This window comes from Copidosoma floridanum, unplaced genomic scaffold, assembly GCF_036245765.1.
Source record: "Copidosoma floridanum isolate Cflo_tuat_1 unplaced genomic scaffold, Cflo_Japanese_pri ptg000020l, whole genome shotgun sequence".
In the NCBI taxonomy this organism is placed as follows: domain Eukaryota; kingdom Metazoa; phylum Arthropoda; class Insecta; order Hymenoptera; family Encyrtidae; genus Copidosoma; species Copidosoma floridanum.
This window is the reverse complement of record NW_028321897.1, coordinates 7,155,980-7,178,014: the sequence shown is the minus strand read 5'-3', so window position 1 is coordinate 7,178,014 and position 22,035 is coordinate 7,155,980. Positions and strand designations below refer to the sequence as shown.

At 42.7% G+C, this 22,035-nt stretch overlaps 1 protein-coding gene across 1 annotated transcript in view; it reads left to right on the top strand.

The window, feature by feature from the left end:
• The window catches only part of GluRIB (Glutamate receptor IB), a 251,623-nt gene that overhangs the window by 97,962 nt on the left and 131,626 nt on the right, over positions 1 to 22,035 (top strand). The gene's annotated exons all lie outside the window — the stretch shown is intronic.

Genomic DNA, 22,035 nt, shown 5'->3' with positions numbered 1-22,035 from the left:
AAAGCTCAGCCCAGCCCCTAGCTCTATTGTATGGTTGTTGTATGACCTCGTCAGTGCCGGGGAGGTTTTTTTCAATTTCCTCGTAGACGAAAGAAAGGCCTTTGGTACACACCCGCTACCTTGCGTTATTCACCTTGATTGCGCATGGGTGTTGTACAGTCAATTACCACGTACGCACTCGCACGCACCGTCGCGCTCTCGGTCTAGACGTATGTACATACACGTACAAGGTTTGCACGAAAAATGGGAAAGAGATGCTGAATGTCGCTGAAAAAAAGCTTGGAAGCAAAGGGAGAAATTTGTTAGTTACAACGCTTTTTTTAAATAAACACGGGCTAATGTGCTCGGGGGGCCTTTGATGTTCGGTTCACTACGGATGATGAATCGCGGTGTCTTTGTTTACGGCTGGAATGAACATGGATCGATGGGAAGCTGGGATGATTTTCCCGATCCTCTGGAGGGATTGGGGGAAGCCGAAGCAGGTGAGGTGGTACGAAAATCCACGCGAACAAGGGAGGTGGGCTTTTTTTTTAGATTCGACGGTCTTTCCGGTCTGTAAAATCAAACGGCGTCGAGAGAAACTCACACGTACAAACGGCGCGAAAAACTTTGCCGAATCATCCCCGAGAACGGCGCCAACGCGAAAGAGGAGCGAGTTTGGGCAAACTCTCGTTCACCAGGCCGTTTTCTCCTAATAACAGTAGCAATAGTCGGCATTAATCTTTTTTTAGGCTCGTACATGCTCTTGTAAGACCGTGATCTCGTAGCCAGTGCTTAGAGATTTATCACTAGAGTACAATCGCACGCATGTATGCAGTCATGTGTAACGACGTATTTTAATTAAAACACGATCGTCCTTTCGCGTCCTTTAACTTTTTTTTTTTTTTTTCTTACCAGCAACACTGTAACGTGGCCATCCAATTACGAGCCCCAAGGCTTTCTCGTCCAATTAGGAGTCTCATCATTTTGCTTTGAAGTCAAGACGCGGAAAAAAAATTCTCGCCCGAGTCGTTACGTTAATTACTCATAATTGCTGCGTCGTTTTTCCTTGTAAATTCATCAAAGTCAAGAGTGTAAAATCGAATCGCAGGAAACGTGTAACCTCGAGAAAGGTACACATTCAATGGTGAGGCCCTCTTTTACAAGTTTCCAATGTGACAAGTAGGAGTCTGGAGCAGAGCTATTATTCGCACAGGAAGTTGCAACAGAGAGAAGGAGAGGGAGAGAGGGAACGTGGGTGCGCAAAGTCTTCGACTTCTGTGACATACGACACTAGTGCGCGGAGCAAAACGTAACTTTCGGCCCTAATTAACGAGCTCTCGCGGGCGAGTTTTGCCAAGATCTCCTCAAGGGGGTGGGGGAGGTCTGACCAGCCTTGGGTGGAGTGACGGTGAATTATGAGGGGCTTTCGAAATAGGCGACCGGCACTTTTTGCCGCTGTTGGGTGTGCGTTGTTTCAATGAGAAGGAGACCAGCTGACGCGGCCAAGTTTTGGTAAATTCTCGCGGTTTAATCGATGGGACCGTGTCGTGGGAGAAGAAAAGGTCAAAGGTGTGTGCACGTCCCTGGGCTCAAGGTTTTGTGGTAGTGATGGGTGATTAAATTTTTTTGTAATAAAGAAATAAAAATGTAAAGATTCCTTTTTTCCACGTTGGCCTCAATGAAAAGTTTTAAAGAGAAAATGGTTTCGCTAACCACTTTATTAACCCACGGAATTGGCAATCACATTGTACAATAAAGCATCCATCATAGAGCACAAGCTATCGTCTACTATCCATGCCTTATGAACCCACTAATTATTATAAACTAATTAATTTTGTTCGCTATAACCTTACAGGCTTAAAAAGTCAAACACAGCCGTTGCTTCCTTTGTCTAGCAAAGCATAGAACTCTATACCACTGATGATTGTAATTAACCGAGATAATTCATCATATTGTTGAATAATAGGTATATCACAGAGATAATCGAGAATATTATTAGTAATTAGTTCACACCATCTGCTAGAGACAACAGAATGTGTTTTTCTCATTAATTATTCACATTTTCGTCATAAAAGTTCGCATGCCATCGATCTCGGAATAATCATCGACACTTATTATTAATAATTCATAATACTCATCCTGAGTACCAACTCTACGGAAAAAGACACTAGACGACGTATATGACCCGTCCCACCTAGCCCTTTAATTAACAATCCACGTCAAACTTTTTCGCGCTTCTCCGTCCCTTCGTCCACCCGCCCATATTTACCCAACTCCATAGCTATACCCCTCCAACTCCGAGAGCGAACTTGCTACCCACAGCGTCGCACCTCGACGTGTGTACGTCCCTTTCTCCTTCCGACTCCCCTATATGCTGTTCCCGAGTTCGTCCTCTCACCTTACCCTGCCCGTCATTCAATTATGCATCCCAGTAGCACAGCTCGACTCGGCAATTTGTTTCTCTGCTCACCCTCTATCGCATGGACAACGACACGTGAGCTCCCCACCGTGCTTCTTTCCCAGGACTATCGGCAACCCCTGCTGGGTAACGGAAAAAGAGAAACACACCGGAGCTCGGGAGGGCTGTTTCCAGCTGCTGCTTCAGGGAAAAGTTCTCGGGACTTTGGCCGCGTGCATGCATGCACCACAGTTGCCAAAAGTAGGTGAAACGTGTTGCAAAAGGTAAATCGTTAGCGTTAATTCGACCAGCAGTTCGAGCCCCCCCCCTCTCTCGAAAACTTTGTAATTCAACGAAGGGAGGGGATTTTCTCTCTTGCGGTTCCGCGATTTAATTCTATCGTTCCGCGCGCTTTAAAACGTTTCAGCTGCACCAGGGGTTGTGTGCGCGTTGGAGAGCGGAAGGGAGGGACGACGAGCTGCGAACCTTTCATTTGGCAAGCCACAGCCCCGCGATGTAGATACACCTTCCATTAGGAAAGCTAATTCCAGGATGGATGGGACGAAGAAGCACACAGAGAGAGAGAGAGAGAGAGACCTTTTTCCGCTTTTGTTACTCGGCCAACTTTCGCCTACTCCTCCTCCTCCTCCTCGCCTACTTTCTTCGCGACTGGGGGATAAATAGAATTACCGTTGGCCTAATTATTTCCCTTCTCCCTCCCCTATCTCTATCTCTGTTGAATATACAAAAGCTCTCTCTGTGTTCGCTCGGTAGTTTGGTCCAGGTAAATCGAGGATCTTACTGGTGCGGATCTGCTTTTCGGCTCAGATGACTCGGATGATTTTTTTTTTTTTCATAAAGCTGTTGTACCTGAAGTATATTTCCATGTGATTTTGAATCATCTTAAATGGCTGAATGACAGGGATGAAAGTATTTCTTATGGTTGGTTACATTCACATCTGGGTACGGAGGTACGATATTTTCGATGGTCATCGTTGACTGAATATGGCTTTCTTGTAGAGGTGAGGGGTAATACATTTGTCTATAACTCTCCACTGCGTTTCGTTGGTTTTTGTGTGAAAATGTAGAGCTTCAGCCATCTAGTGTGAGCACATGTAGGGAGAATGGTGGTCAAGTGACATCTGAGAGAAACCAGAGCAATTTAAAAGCACAGGCAAGAGCAAATGAAAGCCAAGCTTGAGCACGTCTTGGGACACGTGTGAGTTTAAAGCTGCTCTATGGAGAGACGATTCGTGCAACATTTAAAGAAGCTAGAGATGATTATCGCTGCTGCTGATCACAGCAAGAACTAGTGGTTTTTCAGATGGTCAAACAAGCTTTTTCAAAAATACGCAAACTCTTACTTTCGAAAGGTCGAATAAAAAGTGGTGCGTTGAAGGTTGATATAAACACCCTTGGAAACGAATAGCGTAAGACTTTCGTGCTCAGTCCCCCCGTGGACATTCAAAGTTTCCCGCAGTCTCTCACCCACCCATTGTTGCAATAATACAAAACCCCTGCGTCCCTCTCCTCCTCCTCCTCCCATCCGATGAAAATTAGCCATCCCTCTCCCACTTTCTTGAAAACCAGCTCTTACGCAGCGCTATCCTCCCGGGGTGTATGATTAAGTTAAAAAGTTGGGGTCCCCGCAGTACCGATTATTTCCGCAGTTGTACGCGCCACGATCCTATTTTTCATCGCCCAACAAACTTCAGCCACGACTGCATTCTCAACTTTAACCGAGGGACGAAGAAAGGGCGTGGGAGAGAAGTATCCAATTCCGCCTGAATTATACAATAACAAGTTTCAAAAGTTCCCCGAGCCTCGCGACCACGGCCGGTGTATCGTGTCTCTCGACAGATACACACAACGAGACTTTGTAGGCGGAGAGCCCGTGTACCTTGACTTCTGCGCGAGCGAAGGAACTTTAGTGAAATCCGAGCACAGGTAGGTCCCTGTCTCTGTATTTTTTTTTTTTTTTTTTTATTCCGGGGCTTTCACTTTTTCTCGTTGCCGGAGAATGGAGATTGGCTTAATTTTTCTCCCCCGAGAAACTTTCATCAGGCTGCATCCGCGTTTTAGCTTTAACTTATTTTCACCCAGCGGTCGTTTGCAGGGACTGGCGACATTCGGGATTCAGGAAGGTGCCCTGCTTGACGAAAAAAAAGGTCTCGCTTGCGATTGGAAATTCCCACCCAACCAGAGTTCACGTGGATTTCCTTACCTCTGCAAAGGGCTCGGGAACGAGGGAGCAAGCGAGGAGGATCCTTGGACAAAATAAAAGAGGAGGAGATACGAAAAAAACGTCGATAGGGGCGATAGAATATCCAAGTGGGAACTCGGGGAGGTGTAAAAAAGCGAGTGCCCTGCCCGTGGGATGTACATAGAGACAGGAATTGCATGTAAAAAGTCAGGTGTGGAGTGAAAAAAAGAGGGGGGGGGGAGGACGAGAAAGTTCGCCCACGACGTTCTGCCCTACTCGCAGGTTTGGACGAGCAGTCGTCCCAAGCAGCTAATTCAGGACGTGCGGCGACTCGAAATGTCGAAACACTCTCTGGAGTACCGATGGCAAATGCGTACCCGTACACACTTGCTTGTAACTCTAGTCGCTTCTTCTTTGATACGAAAACACGCTTGAGTCCCGATTCCCAGTCTGTGCCCCTGTACACTTGCAGATGACGTTGGTGTACCTATACTTGCGTCAAAGAGCAGAGTAGGATGGTCCGCTGCTCCTTCACGTTTCAAATTGATACAACCTGCCTTGTCTGTACATTGCATATCCTTCCTACCTATACGTTAGTCCCTACTCCGTTCGACTGTTCGTTTTTTGCGGGGAACCCCGTGCATTATCGGTGTGTCTGCTACTGTCGTCGAGTTTGTCATTTTTCAAGGATCCCTCGCGCGTCTTTCTTTCTCCTCTCATACGGCCCTCTCCTTGTCCCTTCGCCGGGCTAGCTGTGGGGATTTATTGCCTTATGTAAAACACGACTGTATTTTTCGGGGTGTTTTATTTTCTTGCTTTGTTCCTTCTGCCGCAAAGAGGGTGGCAGCTGGCTTCCGTGAACTGAGAATTTGAGCGATGGATATTTTCAGTTTTAAATGGAGAGGTTTCGCGTGGCAAGGGAGATAGTTTAATGTACAGGTATGAATGTAGCGTCGAGACGTTTTGCTAAATTTTGGTTTCAACAAAGAGCATAAATACAATATTTGCAGTATTTTGTAGCTGTATTTATTAAACCAAATAGTATAACCACATGTGGCTTCAAATATTTGATATAGCGTTTCGATACAATCTGAAAAATATCATTTTTTTTTTAATTCAAACTAAGATTGAGCTCAGTTAATGATATCTTCTGTAATGTTGATCCAAGATCGCAACAAAAAACTTGACGTATGACAAGTTATGAAGGTGAGCAGATTACGATGATCAGATAATATATAGAAATTAAAATGCTAACATGATTATGACGGAGAAACCATACAATAATTGAAGAAAATGTTAGTAATAATAACGATGTCAACACTAGAAATAACAATAGTAGTAAAAATACCAAGTATAAGTGTGTTCGTCAGTGGTGATCTTGTTGGTGATGCAAAAAAAGGGATTTATGAGAGAAAAGTTTTGTCATAAAAATTATTAGAACATATAGCTAATAAAACGAGTCTGCCTCAAAACGTAGCATTTCAAGTGCAATTAGTATTGTCTCAACACATTTAGTCTAAATAAATAAGAGGAAGAAGTACGTACGTCCACAAGGGAGCCATTAAAGCGAGTAAAAGTAGGAATTATTTAAATACCCGACTGTGAGTGGCTCAAAGCTCTACGTGCGTCGTTATATTCATATAGCCAGCGATAAAGCGAGGACGAGGGACAGAGAGAGGGTGCGAGGACGCGAGAAAAAAGTAGGTGATTCCTTGCACTTTGGAGTTGGCGCTTCCCTTTGAACTTTTAATGGCAAGCCCTGCCCCCCTTTCCTCCGACCGAGAAGTAACTTTCTACTCAAGCCCCTCTATTCGAGAGAAAGTGCTGGAGGTAGCAGGCGTCGATGTCGATGCATACTAGGCTCCCTACGGTATTTCTCCCTCCTCCTTCTTTTTGCCTCTCTCTCTCTTACACAGCCAATCTTTTCCTTTTTTCAGTACTTACTCCTCAATTTTTTTTCCACTCTCGAGTGTTACATCATACACGCGAGAAGCCCTTTCGAGGGATAACTTTTTACGCATCCTATCCTTTATCTTCGAATGTACCTTTGAGTTTCTCTTATTCTCGAGATTCACATAATATTCACGATTTGGAAGCGATTTTTCTTCCCCCGCCACTGAAGAGGTAATACCCAATATTTCACTCTGAATTTCCTACGCAATAATACATACAATACACTCGATTTAACGTACAATATTTTTTATACGTGGCAGCTCTACCAGCATTCGAGCAATGATTCATTTACGTTTGCTTCACGCACTCGATGCATTTTTCATAAAATCGAATCATTCCGTCCTCTATTCATATTAAGCAGGTAGATTTTAAGAACAGGTGGCAAAAAGAATTCAGCATTTGAGTACTTGTGCACTAAAAAAAAAAAAAAAAAAAAAAAAAAAAATGGATGGTGAACGGCCAATCGTCGAAAGCTCTTTCCTGCACTTGAAGAATTTTGCTCGCGAGAAAAAAAGTTAACGCTCTCCACTTATTACTCCCTTCCGCTCTCTAGTCTTCTCCTTTGAGCCGATACCCCTTTCGCCCACTACTCAACGTATGCCGATGCTCTGAGCTTTTGAGTGGTAGGATATACATCCTCGCGGAGTCATAAAGTTTCAGAAAAAAGCGGAGGGAATAGAAAGAAAGAGTTCGCGCGTGAGAGCGTTTACGAGGAGCGAGGATGAAGAGCTAGAGAAATTGAAGCCTCGTACGCCGTACTACCTTCGCTGGTTCGTCCAAGTTTCGCCGTCCCTCAACTTTTGGATATATTTTCTATTCCCTCAGCCACTCTGCGTACCTACTCCTCTTTGGCTTTCCCTCCTTTTTTTACGCTCTTATCTCAAGTTTGCACTTCTTTCCCCACTTCTGCTGCTACTATGTATACCACTACGTATGCAATATAAGCGTAGATGAGCTGTTTTTCAGCCCATACTTCAAGCGAGAGGATTGTCTTTCTCCCCACTAGTCTCCCGTACTGTACGTGATCACTAGAAGTAGTGGTATTATTTGGGAATACACTCTGGTGCCATAGAGTTGGGAGAAATTTATCGAAATGTATATAAGAAATGGAATCGACGATTCGTGAGTGCAGAATCTCGCCTTTCGCGCGATTAGCCCTGGGAAAATGTTGAACAACGTGTAATGAATGCGATTGCGTCTGTCCTTACCATGTCTGACTAAAAATCATCTGTACTACTGATTTTGAAACTTATTGATATGCCCCTCATTTAAAAAGAAACTTAAACCATGATCTGCTATCTGAACTGTTATATTGGAAGTATTTACAATAATCATCATTATATCTCCTGGTGCGATGTCTGACTAAACATGGTTTGTACTACAGATTTTTGCTTTTTTCTTAATATATCTGATGCACTTTTCAATATTCTAAGCTTAAATATTTCAAGACTAATAGTACTTATAATAAATCTAGTAAACATAGTAAAAATGATGGCTGACTAAACAGTATCTGTACTACTTATTTGCACGAACATTCTTGACATGTCCCCTATTTCAAAGACATTTATGTTATAGCTCTGTGTAGAACTGTAATATTGGAAGATATTTGTAATAAACATTATTTCGTCTGACAGTGTGATGTCTGACTAAGCATAGTTTGTACTACTGATTTATGCTATCAGCACGTGAAATCTGATGCTTTTCTCGTCGATAAGGCAACTTATGCTGAGCTATTTTTCTATATTCTTGACTGTACATGGTAATATTTGTTATTACAATGGCTGACTAAACAATCTTTGCACTACTGAGTCAATTTTGGAATCTTTAGACATGGTACTTGTTGGAAAATTAATAGTTGATGTATGTGTTAAAACATGAATATTATACATGATCAATAGTATTTATGATAATTATCATGCCTGTCAGTGTAATGCCTGACAAATCACGATTTGTACTACTTATTTACGCTTTAAAAATAATAAAAATAAATATGCAGAGTTGCAATTAGAGATTTAAAAAATTTAAAAGACTGATTAAATAAGTTTAAAAGAAACGAGAAATTCAGTAACTACGTACCTGCGCGCTAAACGAAATAATAAAAATAAAAAGCGGAAAACACTTATTTTTGTTTCAGGTACGTATACGAGCTTCATCTCTTGCCTAGGGCTCTGTGCATTACTATCTCTGTCTGCTCGTCGACGTTAACGAACCCTCAGACAAGAGGATTTCCCACTACCGAGGTATTTGAGCGAGTCTTGGAAATTCAAAATCCGCAATGGCGTAAGAATAATCTAAAGTTAGTGATTGCGCTGCAGGATCCTCCGGTTAATTTCTCGTCCAATAAGCATAAGGGAACCTGCTGATTTTAGAATACATATATTCATCCACCTTTTTTTTTATCGTATGCATTGACTTTTGGGAAGATTTGCGAAACCAACTGAGTTTTAATCTTAGGTAACAATAAACGTAGATAAAACTCAAGTTTATTTTTCATTCATAATTTATTTTGTTACTTAATGCAAATTAATTACTTACACAGGAATAGAGATCAGTATGTCACATTACTTTACAAGCCTACTGGCCTAGTCTTGGGCCAAGAATCCAACTCAGTTCTGTATCGATTAACAAACAAATCTACATTGTAAAGAGCCGAAAACCACCGTGGCTGGTGTAAAAACTTGCTGTTCGTCGTGTCGTTCAGGATCACTAAACTGCAATTACTCGAAGCTCAGCTTGTTATCATAAAAAATCTTCTCCCCTATACGCTCTAATGTATAGAAATGGAAGGTAGCACTAAGCATGAATCGATTGGAGGTGACTGCAAAACTATCCTCCCGTTTGCCCTCCTTTTGCCTCGTTTATTTAATTAAACCATCAGAGATAAGCGAGTGAGACAGAGAGAGACAGAGAGAGAGAGTACCACCCTCAGATGCACGAGTCTCTGTGAGAGCGAGGGATCAATAATGAATCAATGGCGACTAATCAGTGCGGCGTTGGTAAGAAGAAGGACAGAGAGGCCCTAGCCGTGTATGGACCATCGTTAAGTTCGGGGAATCGCTAATGCGTTGGCGACCCCCTTTCCCCACCACTGGGGCTCTTTGGGACAAGGGACCCTCTTACTCGGCTCTTGGCTTTGCTGCGGCTCCTGCTGTTAGACTATTATACTCGAACGAGCTCCTGCACTCAGGTATATGGCGTATGGGTTGAAAGGGGGTCCTGGCGCCGGGTCTTTATGGCCTTTGCTTTGTCTCTGGTGATTGCATATGAAATTCCAGAAATTGGTTCCTGTAATGACTCTCGGGCTGGCTTCTGTGATGCATTTTTTCCCCCTTTCCATACACACGTGAGCTTAAATACCACGTAATTGAAAGGTTGTATTTTAAGCACGGGGAAATTTTCGAGTGGATGGAAAATTTTGACTCGCAGCTCGCCCTGATTGTTCCTTCGTTACGCTGCACGTCTGTCCTGTTTAATTGGAACCTTATGTTCTCCTCCATCAACGCAAAATTAACGCTTTGTTGAGCTGAGGAGGAATAAAAGAGCCAAGCGGGAGATATGAAAAAGAAGTCTCTTGGATGAATATCTTGAAATTGGAAAGCAGCTGGAGGTCGGATACCAAGGGACCGGAAAAAAGAACTAATGCAAGCGCTTAGAGCTGTAAAGGGGAGAGAGTGAATGGCGTGATGAGCAGTAGCAGCAGAAATACTGGACTGACTGAGAAAAAGTAGAGGCTCTGTTTCTCGTCTTGTCTGACAATTATTTTGCTTCTTAGAATTTAATATCCAAGTACTTGATACTAGGGAATGTTTTTTTTAACTCTAGCTGTTGATTTTGCGACTGTTCGAGATAAAAAAGTTGTTTAGGTAGTAACCAAACGGTTGAAATAGATGATCAGTATTTTGGGAATAATTGGACTTGAAGTCTGATTTTCATGGGCTTTTAATTTCTGAATCAGAGATTGAAGTGGTATCCTTCAGTGTGATTAGTTTTTTTTTTTTTTTTTTTTTTTTTTTTAATATTAAACAAATGCACGAGATCCAAATCATGTTGGAGATTTAGAATCATACAAAATTTTCAAAGGAGAATAAATAACCTTCTACTAAATGTGTGGGTTTGCATGAGTAAAGGGGATAAAATATTTCATTTACGTGTGTCAATTAGTGTTTTATTATGTAACACATCACATGTGATGATACTTATCCTACGAAGCAGTTTGAAAAAACATTGAAATTCATAGTTTTGCTTGATAAAATGAAATAAAAGTTTGGGTTACTACTTTCCACCCGAAAATGCTTTTTCAACAACATGAACCGTTAAACAATCATGAAAAAAGGACACTTGACGATAAACATACACGTTTAACCGAGTGAAAACAAAAATTCTCGTTCAGCTCGTGTACCCCCGAGTTTCACTTTTTGTTTTCTCTTTCCACCTGAGCGTGCACCTACAGCAGCGTCTTGCATCACTTATTTAACTCTCGGTTCCAGAGGACGCACACTCTCCTCCGTGTCTCGAGTTTACACCACAAGAGGGAGAAATGGGGCTGAATCCCAGCCGAGGAAAGCTGATGCACACGCACTAGGGAACGATAAGACGCGCACGTGAACAGGGACGGGTATATCTCCGGGACTGTTTACGGGGGCTTGTTTCAGCGGAGCTTTTTTTATTCACGCGCGTGGGTGTTATCGTAAAGATCGCACAGTTGCCGAGGAGGGATTTTAATCGCTGCTAAGGTTTGACGAGGCTTTTTTTTACTCAAAACGAACGCTGGTTGTTAAAACATTTAGATTCTGGAACAATCATTGGACGCAGTAACTGTCAGGGCATGCCCCACCAGATTTTCGCTGGTTTTCTTCATTTCACAATCTCTCTCTTTCTCGAACGAAACTTTAAGGTCTTCGTCTGTTTTCCATCTCCCGAAGGGATTACAGCACCCTAGTTTCTTCTTCTTTGATAACTCCGAGTTTAGTCATATTTTTTCCAGGTAAAAGCAAAAGGAAAATACCCACGATATTCTATACGATATTTTCTCATTTTTCAGACCTTCCGCGTGTGCATTATTTGCAAAAGCCGTGCAGAGCTGGTGCGTCAAACATTAATGACCGACCGGGGGGACTCGTAATCCCGAAAAAATGAAGGGGATTTACATGCTCTCCTTCTTTTCATCCGGGAAAAGATGCTGAATCGCGGGGTTTTATTTGCCGAGAGTATGTACATCGAGGATTTAGTTTCAAATTTAATTGGCCCTCCGCGTATAACTTTGGACGGAGGAAACGTTTCGCGATGGGCTTTTTTCCCCTTTTTTTTGTGTTTTACTGAAACTCATTACATTTTCATCAAATATGAAAGCCTTAAAAGTTGCACTAGAAAGAAAAAAGAAAAATAAAGATACAACCATCTAACGAGTTTCACGGCAAAATACTCCCAACGTCGTCATCATTGCAGCTACACTTCCAAGATAACAATCCATTTATCATCGGGAAAAGATGGAAATAAGAGAACGCAGCAGCAGTAGGTAAGAAAAGTGTCGGGGAGGGGTTGGGGGGTAGAGGCGCGAGAAGATATTCCAGACCAATTTCAGGGAAGCCTCGGAGGCGAACGAGCGAATGTTGAACGGAGCTGAAGGTGCACGTATACACCATCGCCGGTGCACTGGAATTTGACCAGGGGAGGGGCTTCATCTTTATGCGATAGCTGCTCACCGGCTGAGAGGAAAGGGGCAAAGGGGGTGGGGTATATCCGCGCGCTTTCGCGGGAGCAGGGCGCATCGATCGCTTCAGATAAATCGACGGGAGAACCAGGGGCCTGGGATAAGGAAATTCAGCACTGTTGTGTGTATGTATACCAGCGGATAACCGGCTTTGGTTTTGCCTTTCTTTTTGTTTATTTTTTTTCTTTTCTTCTTCATGCAACGTTTTGGGGTAATAGTATCGACACGTGTCAATTATTTTTGTAAATCGTTAAAATTTGGTTTTAAAATAACTTTCCCGGCTTTATCTGGACGAAGCGATTCATTGATGGATGTACGCATTCAACAATGCGACTCGTTAAACTTGACGCGCGTGCCGTTGGCTTTTGCACGGGTTTATCGCATTAACGAGCACCCTTGCGTTCATAAAAATTCATCGGTGATCCTCAGTAGCAGCACTTATGGCAGCTCAGCTGTACACAGGCTTGGGATACATAATTGGGCTTCAAAATGCAGTTGGCGTACACTTTTAATCCGTATTGGTTGAAATACGTAATATTTCAGCTCCGATCGATCAACCCCGGATCGACCAATTGTTCGGAAATTTAATGGCAGCCGTTCAATTGACGCATACTCGTTCCGAGCTCCGATTGGATTTTGGTTAACTGGATATTCAAGTATTTTCATTATCCTGGCACAAAATGATTTAATGAGCTCCATCGAGTTTATCTGGTTTGTTTGTTCGATACCAAATTGACCCGAAAGTCACGTTTACATCCGAATTTTCGTACAAAAGCACCCAACAATCGGCACAATAAGTCTCAAAATCACAAGCCCGAACGTAAATGAAAAATCATCGTCCACTTTCATTCGACGACAATTCCAGCTTACACAGACAAAAACGTCCGTATTCCTATTCCTCATCCCGAGAGTCATCTCGTATCATCAGTCACGCGGCCCACCGTCATGCTATCTCAGCACATCAGCCCCGGAGACCGAAGATACGTCGAGCGTGCGGAGCACATATCTCCTTCGCAAGCTCGCCGAGACAAATTCTTCCCCCACCACGCCATTCTCGGCATACGGCTCGACTGAGCCAAGAGAATATAAACAATGTATAGATATGTACAGGTGAAGGATGAGAGTCGAAGAAGGGCAAGGATCGAGCGTCGGAGGGGCAGACGTTCCCCAAGGAGGCAGATGGTGGGTAGTGGGTATAGGTAACCTCCCGACAGCTCAGACGCAGTTGTGTGAGTGACGTGCCGTTGCTGACCACTTGATGCCTGGATGGAGAAGTGCGCCGAGCCGAGCGATGGAGCTGCTTTGATGCTGCACGCGGGTTAATTAGTCACTTCCCCCTACTCTTCCTTTTCGAATAGCTTCTGGAAAACGCGAGGGTAAATATAGAGCCAGAGTCTGAGGATCCGCGTACTTGGGTGAATCGACGTTACCGAGTGCGTTCATGAAAATAATAATCAAGCAGCGTAGGGTGATATTAAAAATGAGCCGTCGAGGAAAACGTAAGCGGGCGTACAAACAAGCACGCGAAGCTTGGAAAACTAGGTACTGGAACAATAGGTACTGGAGTGGCCGTACAAGTGGCCGTATAGCTTCTTGGCCCTCGTCTATGGTAGGGGAGGAGTGTTTACCTGGTATTGTGAAGACCCTCGATAGCTTCCAAGACTCTATATATACACACGAGGGTCCATTTGAGGTTTTTTTTTTTTTTTTTTTTTTTTTTCAAATCGCTTCAGCCGATAGACAGGTTAAGTATTGTGTACTAGAATGGAGTAGGGGTGTATACAAGCAGATACACCGGTGTGAGTGTGCATGTATGACAGGGAAGGAGGAGCATCAAGGGTAGGTCTCTCGATCGACGTTCCACTTTGAGTAGTTGTGTTGTGGGTTAGGGTAAGTATCACTGAAGCACGTACACACTCACAGAAGCGCTAGAGGGTACGGTATAAGCGAACACTTTAGCTGAAGATGTCGCCTATTGGGAAGCTGCATTGCCTTGGGAGGCAGGGGATTGATTGAATGATTGATCATGGCCGAGGTCTGGGAATTGTGTGAAAGAGTGGATCGGTATTACAGAATTTGTGACTTTCTCTATTTAAACTGTACGGAAAAACCATCGTAACTAATTCCTTTATCCGCGTGCCCAGACAATGCAGGGAATGTTATACCTAATCGAGGTACGAAGTAGAAGGGCCTCCAAAAGATCAACGAGCGATTAACAAGGGTCCCCAGTGTAGTCAAAACGGTATCTATGGGACCAGGTTGAACGAGATTGGTTTTTTCTTGAGCCCCATAGCTCGAACGGAAGGGAGGAGAATAATCACCACGCGGATGGATGAGGATGATTGTAATAATCGGTTCTGTGATTACATGCGCGAGGGGGAGTTGAGCGGTGCAGCTAAAATGTGAGCTGAAAGGTTTTTAGTAACACCTACGTAAAGCGCTCATAGAAAGGGAAAATAGTTCCGAGTACAACGCGGGCACACGTGCACACTACTCTTATTGGGGGGGAAAAAGTTCTGAAAGAGCGTTTCCCGTATTTACCCTCAGGTAGGAAAGGGTATCGCGTTCACGGCTCGCTCGTGATTTTTCCCTCTCGGAGTTGGAGGGAGAGTGCAATAAACAAAGGGAAAAGGCTCCTTTAGGAAAAAAAAGCTCCGGGGGAGTGAGTGGGCGCAGTGACAAAGCACGAGCAACGTGGAAACCGGGGGTGCAAAGGAAACACATAAGAAGCCGAGCCGGTGGAAGACGAGACCGCGGTGGAATTCTTCGGTGCACGAAGGTCGAGAGGCTGGTGCTGCGTAGCTGGGAAAGAAGAGTTCGCTGGTGTGGCTAAGAGTGGGGTTTGTTACGCGGCTAACAACCGGCTACCTAACCAGCTCTCCTTATAGTTGGCCTTTTTTTCCTTTTTTTTTTTCTTTCTTATTCTTTCACTGCTGGTGCAAAGAAAGTGGGGAAAAAAGAAAGTCTCCGTAGACACAGGAGTAGTGTGCTGCGGGCTAGGGATACAATGTTGGAGACGTACGGGGGCACTGGAATCACAAGTGGACGCGTACATTTTTCTCCGCATGGAAAAAAAGGAAAGAAAGGACGGAAAATTGGAACTAGGAGATGGCAAGTTTTTTTTTCTACTTAAAATAGAGCAGCTAAGTAAGTTTAATTTTGTAAAAGTTGAAACGAAGTTACGTTTTACGCGGGGGATTTTTCATTTCTTCTGTATAATGCACGCAAAAGATTCTAGGACCACCCGTGCAACATCTGAGAAAATTCAAACGTAACACGTGTTTCAAGCAATGCAACACATGTAAAAGTAAGGGTGAGGGGGAAGGGAAAAAAGGGAGGAGAGGAGAAAAGCTACGCGCACATGCGGAAAATAATTGCTCGCACGCGGACGAGACGCACACCGTATGCGGGACGAGAGTCTTCTAAAAGCGCGTAGGAGCATAAAGGGCAGGGGGGGTGGCTATAGTAGAGCAGCTAGTACTACCAGAACGACCTTTCCGATGTGAAAAAGAGGAAAGAAAAAAAAAAAAAAGAAGAAAAAAAATGAACGAACGAGGGTTGAAAGCACTACGTGTTAGGGTGCGTGCATGTGTAGGCTAGTGGCAGTGGTAGTGCGGTAGGGACACGACAGAGGAGACACATCACGTCGCATTGCGGCTGGCGGACAATGGCCACGGTGGTCGGCGTGTAACAATCCCCTGGCTCTGTCCTCCGTTCTCTGTGGTCGAGTCACCTCTTTTTTCCCTCCTCTGCACTCGTTTTTTTTTTTTTTCTTTTTTTTTATTCACCTTCTGTTTCCCTTTTTTTTCCCAACCACAGCTGCTGTACTGCTGCAGCAACGCCACGTCGATGCTTATCCGGCTCTGATTGTCCGCAAGCTCCGTAAGGGTCTACCTCGCTCCCTCCCACGCGAGATATGGATTTAAACATCTTTTCCCATTCTTATCTCGCACTCGCGTGGCTCTGTCCATGTACATGTATGTACTTTTACGTACAAAAGGGTATACCGATGTAATGGGCTTGCAGTTGCAAGCTCCGACGCCGAATACTAAGGAGCTTATGGTATACAGTGTGCAGGAGACCATATTTTCGAGGTTTTTCTCTTTTTTCCTTTTTTATACCGGTGTCCATGAAAGGCAACAGATTGAGAAACGGTGTTACATTTTTATCGATCTACTTACGCCCGCGTGGAGAAAATGCTTTCGGGCTTTGGATCGTGATACGAGTTTTTGTCGTCTAGCTTGTACGTTAGTGACTAGCTGGTGCTTTTAGTCTTACGTTTCTCAATATGTATGGATACAGAGTTTGATAAAATTATATTAGTTGAGTGACTTTTTTTTTTTTTTGTTAATCATACAGTTACTTATTTAGGAATTATATCGCAACAGCGATATTGTAATGCATATGATGAACAAAGTTGATGATAGAAAACTCAAGAGTCATAAATTTAAGCGCGTAGTTGGATTTTTATGGTATTAAAGAATACTTTACACATAACAAAACCAATGAATTTCACGCTCACTATACGAAACTTAAGCTAAACATTTTTTTCTACTTGCAAACAATGGACTTAGTTTTTCCTCATCATGATTTATTTTGTAAACGTATGTATACATGTAATTTGAATAATTGGCGGTTGTTGGAGATGAAATCACAAAATGTAGATGACTACCGTGATTATGTCAAGAAAACTCCTTTCAGATAGGGACGCGTGAGCAGCTGACTCATTAAAATGCATACACGGGTAGCAGCGTTTGCGTGACATTCATCCCTGAAACTTTTCCCCTGTGTACGATGGAAAAAAAATTAATCACGAAAATAGGAGGTGGTAGCACATATCTTTTCGCTCAAACGTCAGAGGATGGTGTATTATGTCGTGGCTGCGCGTTAGCTCTGCACCACGAACGCTCACGTACAAAAATGTACGTGTCTTTTATCAATAACGAGTGTATACACCGAAAAAGTGCACCACCGTGGCAGAAACAGGGGGAGTGGGAGGAAAGAAGAAAAAAGGACGAGAGGAAGGGACGCGACTTGAGAAGGACGATTAATTCGAGCAGTGGCTATCGCAGCAGTTTTCAGCTGACGCGACGTCGGGAAAAAGAGAGAGAGAGAGATAAACGGGCTGCGGCTGCATTCGACTGCCAGAGGAGTAGCACAGAAATAATTGGTAAATAATTCCGGTCTCGAGTGCAGCGATATTTCGCCCAGCGCTTTTTATCCACCTCCGTCTCTGCTCGTTTCGACGATTCTGCCGTTTCCTTCTCGAGACTATGTTCTGCTACTCTGCTGAATTATACTCCCTGGGGCTAGTTTTTACAAGTTGTTTATTTCACTGTCTGTGTGTGTGTGCTCAAACAGCTGTACACGGTTATAATGCGATAATGACGCGCTTCCATTTTTCATTGTCGCTTTTTACTCATTAGCTCCTGGCTGCTGTCACTCACTCCTATTCCCCCTTCTTTTTTCCTTTCCATCGCATTACTATACAATTTGTGAACTCATCCCAAGTTTTGAGATGGAAAAGCGTACAGTTTTCATTTTGCGTTGCTCTCGTGGTTGTACTTTGAAATAATGCAATGTACATTTCGATTTTGTTTTTTTATGTGTATGCTGATGAGTAATCACAATTTCTTTCTTTATCTCTCATCGGTGTGCTTATTTTCAACATGATGTTCGTCAAAGTATATAATAGCACTGCCAATAAGAACCTGCACATAAACATTTCATAGGTTCATTGTGAATTAGGCGAATAGGAATCAGAGGGTTAATTATAATTACAAAATGTTTTTCTCTGCGTACCATTATCGTTTATTGTAAGTTTATCACTCCATTAGAATGTTACGGCAAACATCTCAATGGTATGATTTGCAATAAGTATAACATGATTTTTTGCGGGTCAGTGCATATGCACACGATCAGTAAAAGCTAATTTAGGAGTGAGTATAAATAAACTCCAAAAATGTCGGATGTTGGTTTTTTTGGGAGTTTATTTATTCTCACTGCTGAATTAGCTCTTACTGATCGTGTGCATATGCACTGGCCCGCAAAAAATCATGGAAACAACTGAGAGTAGAACTACATGCTCAACAAACAATATAATAAATATAACAGAAATTAAATTTGATCGAATGTTACATAATATTCAAATTAGGCATTAATCTGAGTAATTTTCATCTCAAGTTTACAAATAAGTAGAATACATTTATAAAAACTAAAAAGCGAAATCTTTTGCTCATAATGATTTTACTAGATATAAAAAATCTAGTAATACATGTCGAGCTTAAGCTTAACGCAAATATTTGCCGAAAAAATACAGCACAACAACGCCACGAATTCACCACAATGTCATCCTGCAGATACCTATTATTTAAACCTGTCATTTTTCCCTTTCCTGCAACAGTATTTGTGACACACAATCGCTAACCCACTCCAACTTTAGGAGCCATAAGAACCTATAAATGTAATGAATAATGGCAGCCATCTATCTTCCATAGTTCTATGCACATGTAATATCTGCGACTGACGGCCTCTTTTTCCTTTTCTCCTGTTTCCGTTTTACCTGATTATTTCGTCAAGCACAGGCCTAAAATCGATTTTTTTGTTTTTATTTGTTTCAAAAGGGCCTACTCTTTTAATTACTTCGCTGTTTTGGTCGAGCTAAAAGTTGCCTTACCTACGAGAAGCGCAAAAAATTTTACGGGTTGATTATATAAATCAGTAGTAAAAACTATACTAAGTCAGGCATCACACTGTTAGATGAAACAATGTTCATTACAAATATCTTCTAATATTACAGTTTTATATAAAGAGCACAAAAGCAGTTGCCTTTCAAATAGGAGGCATATAGAGAATTTAAGAGTAAAGCAGTAGTACAAGTACTCTTTAGTCAGCCATCGTGTTTACTATGTTTACTAAGTTTATTGTACGTACTTTTGGTCTTGCAATATTTCAGCTTAGACTATTAAAAAGCGCATCAGATTTATTAAGTAAAAAGCAAAAATCAGTAGTACAAACCATGTTTAGTCAGACATCGCACCAGGAGGCATAATGATGATTATTATAAATACTTCCAATATAACAGTTCAGATAGCAGATCATGGTTTAAGTATCTGTTTAAATGAGGGGTATATCAATAAGTTTCAAGTTTAAATTAGTAGTACAGATGGTGTTTAGTCAGCCATCGTAATGACAGACATTGCCATATACAGTCAAGAATATAGAAAAATAACTCAGCATAAGTTGCCTTATCAATGAGAAAAGCATCATATTTCACAGGCTGATAGCATAAATCAGTAGTACGAACTATGCTTAGTCAGGCATCACACTTAAAACTTGCCTTTTCAATGGAAAGCACATCAATAATTTGGTCCATAATTGTGATGCATTAGTTGAGCTTTTGTATATTATTGCTGCGTTGCGCGTCGAGCTAAATTTTTTTCGCACTGATTCTACCTCACTATTTTGCAATCGGCTTTCGTGAGATTATGAAAAAAGCACTCACGTGAATGGGCTTGAAAAGTAATAAAAAAAAAGGATTGAAAAACTTTGAGTTTTTTCCACTTACCCGTCCGTTTTAATCAGAGCTAATACGATACCGGTACAATCTGTGTTTAGTGGAAATTTAATCAACGGACAGTCACGATTTGTATTGAATATTATATTTTCAAACACGGATATGGATTATGTAATATTCTCCCCCCCCTTGTGCGTGACTCACCAATCTCATTTCAACGCCAATATGCCGAGAGATGTATACTATTACGACAAACTCGACTCTATTCGTGATTATAGTACGTATAGTCAATTACCAGGCAATGTCTGTCATGTATTATAAAAATATTGTGCGTACACACCAGAGGCTGGGTGGGTATGTGTGCGTTAATATGCGTGTGTAATACGATATTTGATGAAGTCTGGAGTAAATACGATATTCAATACTATACGTACCTTCATTGAATATGGAACCACGTGAAATTATGTATTTTCACGTTCTACCGTTTCACCAAACGAAATTACACCAAAGTGCAATAAACAACCCGGAATATCAATATCGCAAGCTCGCTGTGCACACGATTCTAAATTTAATTTCCGAATTTCCTTCATCATTTTCAATCACCGATACAAACCCAATCAGTATTCAATTAAGCAACGTAACGCAGTACCTTTTGCAAGCCCCTCCCCACACGAATGTCAGTTTCCCACGTATGGACTCGAGAGTCCGGTTCAACCCTCACCTCCATACAGCTTCTTCCGCAAGCCTCGGCCGTAGATCGAGCAGAAAAAGAAACCCGTAACTCTTGCCTCCCCCGGAGCGTAAGGTCGCTGGGATACGTCATCGACTGCTGCTACCGCTCGAGCTCGTAACTCAAGCATCCGTTTCCCACCCCCTAGCCCCTGTCCCCGATAAATTAGATATTGTTATAACTTGAGCTGCATTTCACGCGCTTCGCAGAAGTAAAAGGTAAAAGATGAAGTTGTAAAGGCGCCGGCGATTGAAGCCTCGAAGCCGTAAATTTCTCCGGCTCGGACTTTCCTTCGCGACTTCCCCCTTTCTTTCTTTTTTTCACTCCTTTCTCCTTTAATGGCTTCAAGCGCCACGCTGTTTACAACGCGTGTTCCTTCGACTTCTTTTTCCTCCCCACCAACTTCCAACGTGGCGGGTGGACGCTAAAGCTGGACGTTAATCACGAGCGCACGCGCCACCGCGCAGTAAATTGGATTTACGGATCCCTGGTTATATTGTGCGCGCGTCAGCTTTGGCAGAGAGAGAGAGAGAGAGAGCTGAGCTCGGGGGAAAATTTTTTTTTTCTCTGGGCCTCTCGATCGTCTTTATGGGGCGCGACTTATCGGAGTTATTGGTTATTAGAGTTGGCTGGAGAGTTTTCGGGCTGGATTTACGGTGCTGGAAGATCTTTTGAACGGAGTCAAAAATTACCTGCAAAGGACACATGAATCCATCAGTTGGAAAAGGATGGCCTGAAGTGTATCTTTTTTGTAAAAAAAAGGGCAAGCTCAGCACGAACAGGATTGTCGCAGAGTTGAAGATGCCCCCCTCCCACGCTGGCTACGTGCGAATCGCCTCGCTGTACATACATAGATACCAATCTGCACCGAGGGAGGAACAAAAGAGAAGGAGAAAAGAGCCTGATGGCTTTCTATTACTCGGAGCTATTTTCCTTTCAGCAGGGGACGACAGAGATCGGACGTCGCTTCCATGATCAGGGAATTCGATTTTCCTGCTGAATTAGGGGGGTGTACCGCGTGCGCGCATACCCTTCACTGAGTGTTAGATTACTTACTCATTGTTTTCGTATCCTAGATCATTTATGTTGCTATTTATGATACTGTTCTTCGCAAAGTTGTAAATTGGACATGGTGAAGAGTCAATCGATGTACGTACTCTTCGACACGACGCACTCGTAGAAAAAATAAACAAAAATCAATGATGAGATTTAATTTCCACGGACCGACTCAATCGTTATCATCTGATTATATATCATGGCAAGAGTAACTACATTAATCAGTCGCCCGACCGCGGCAATTATTTGGCAAGAAAAAGTCGGGCCTGCAAAACGGAGGAAGAAGGGGAGAAAGCAGGCCAGTTAAAGAGTACTCGACGTCATTTAAAGTTTTCCCGTCTCCGTCTTGGTTTCGCAACGACAACAATCAATTAAAAACCACTTTATCAAGAGCAAGAGCTTTGGACGGAGGCTCGGACAAAATGAAAAACAGTAGGAACGAGGAGTGCCAAGAAACGGTGGCACCCAACCAAAAAATAAAGGGAAA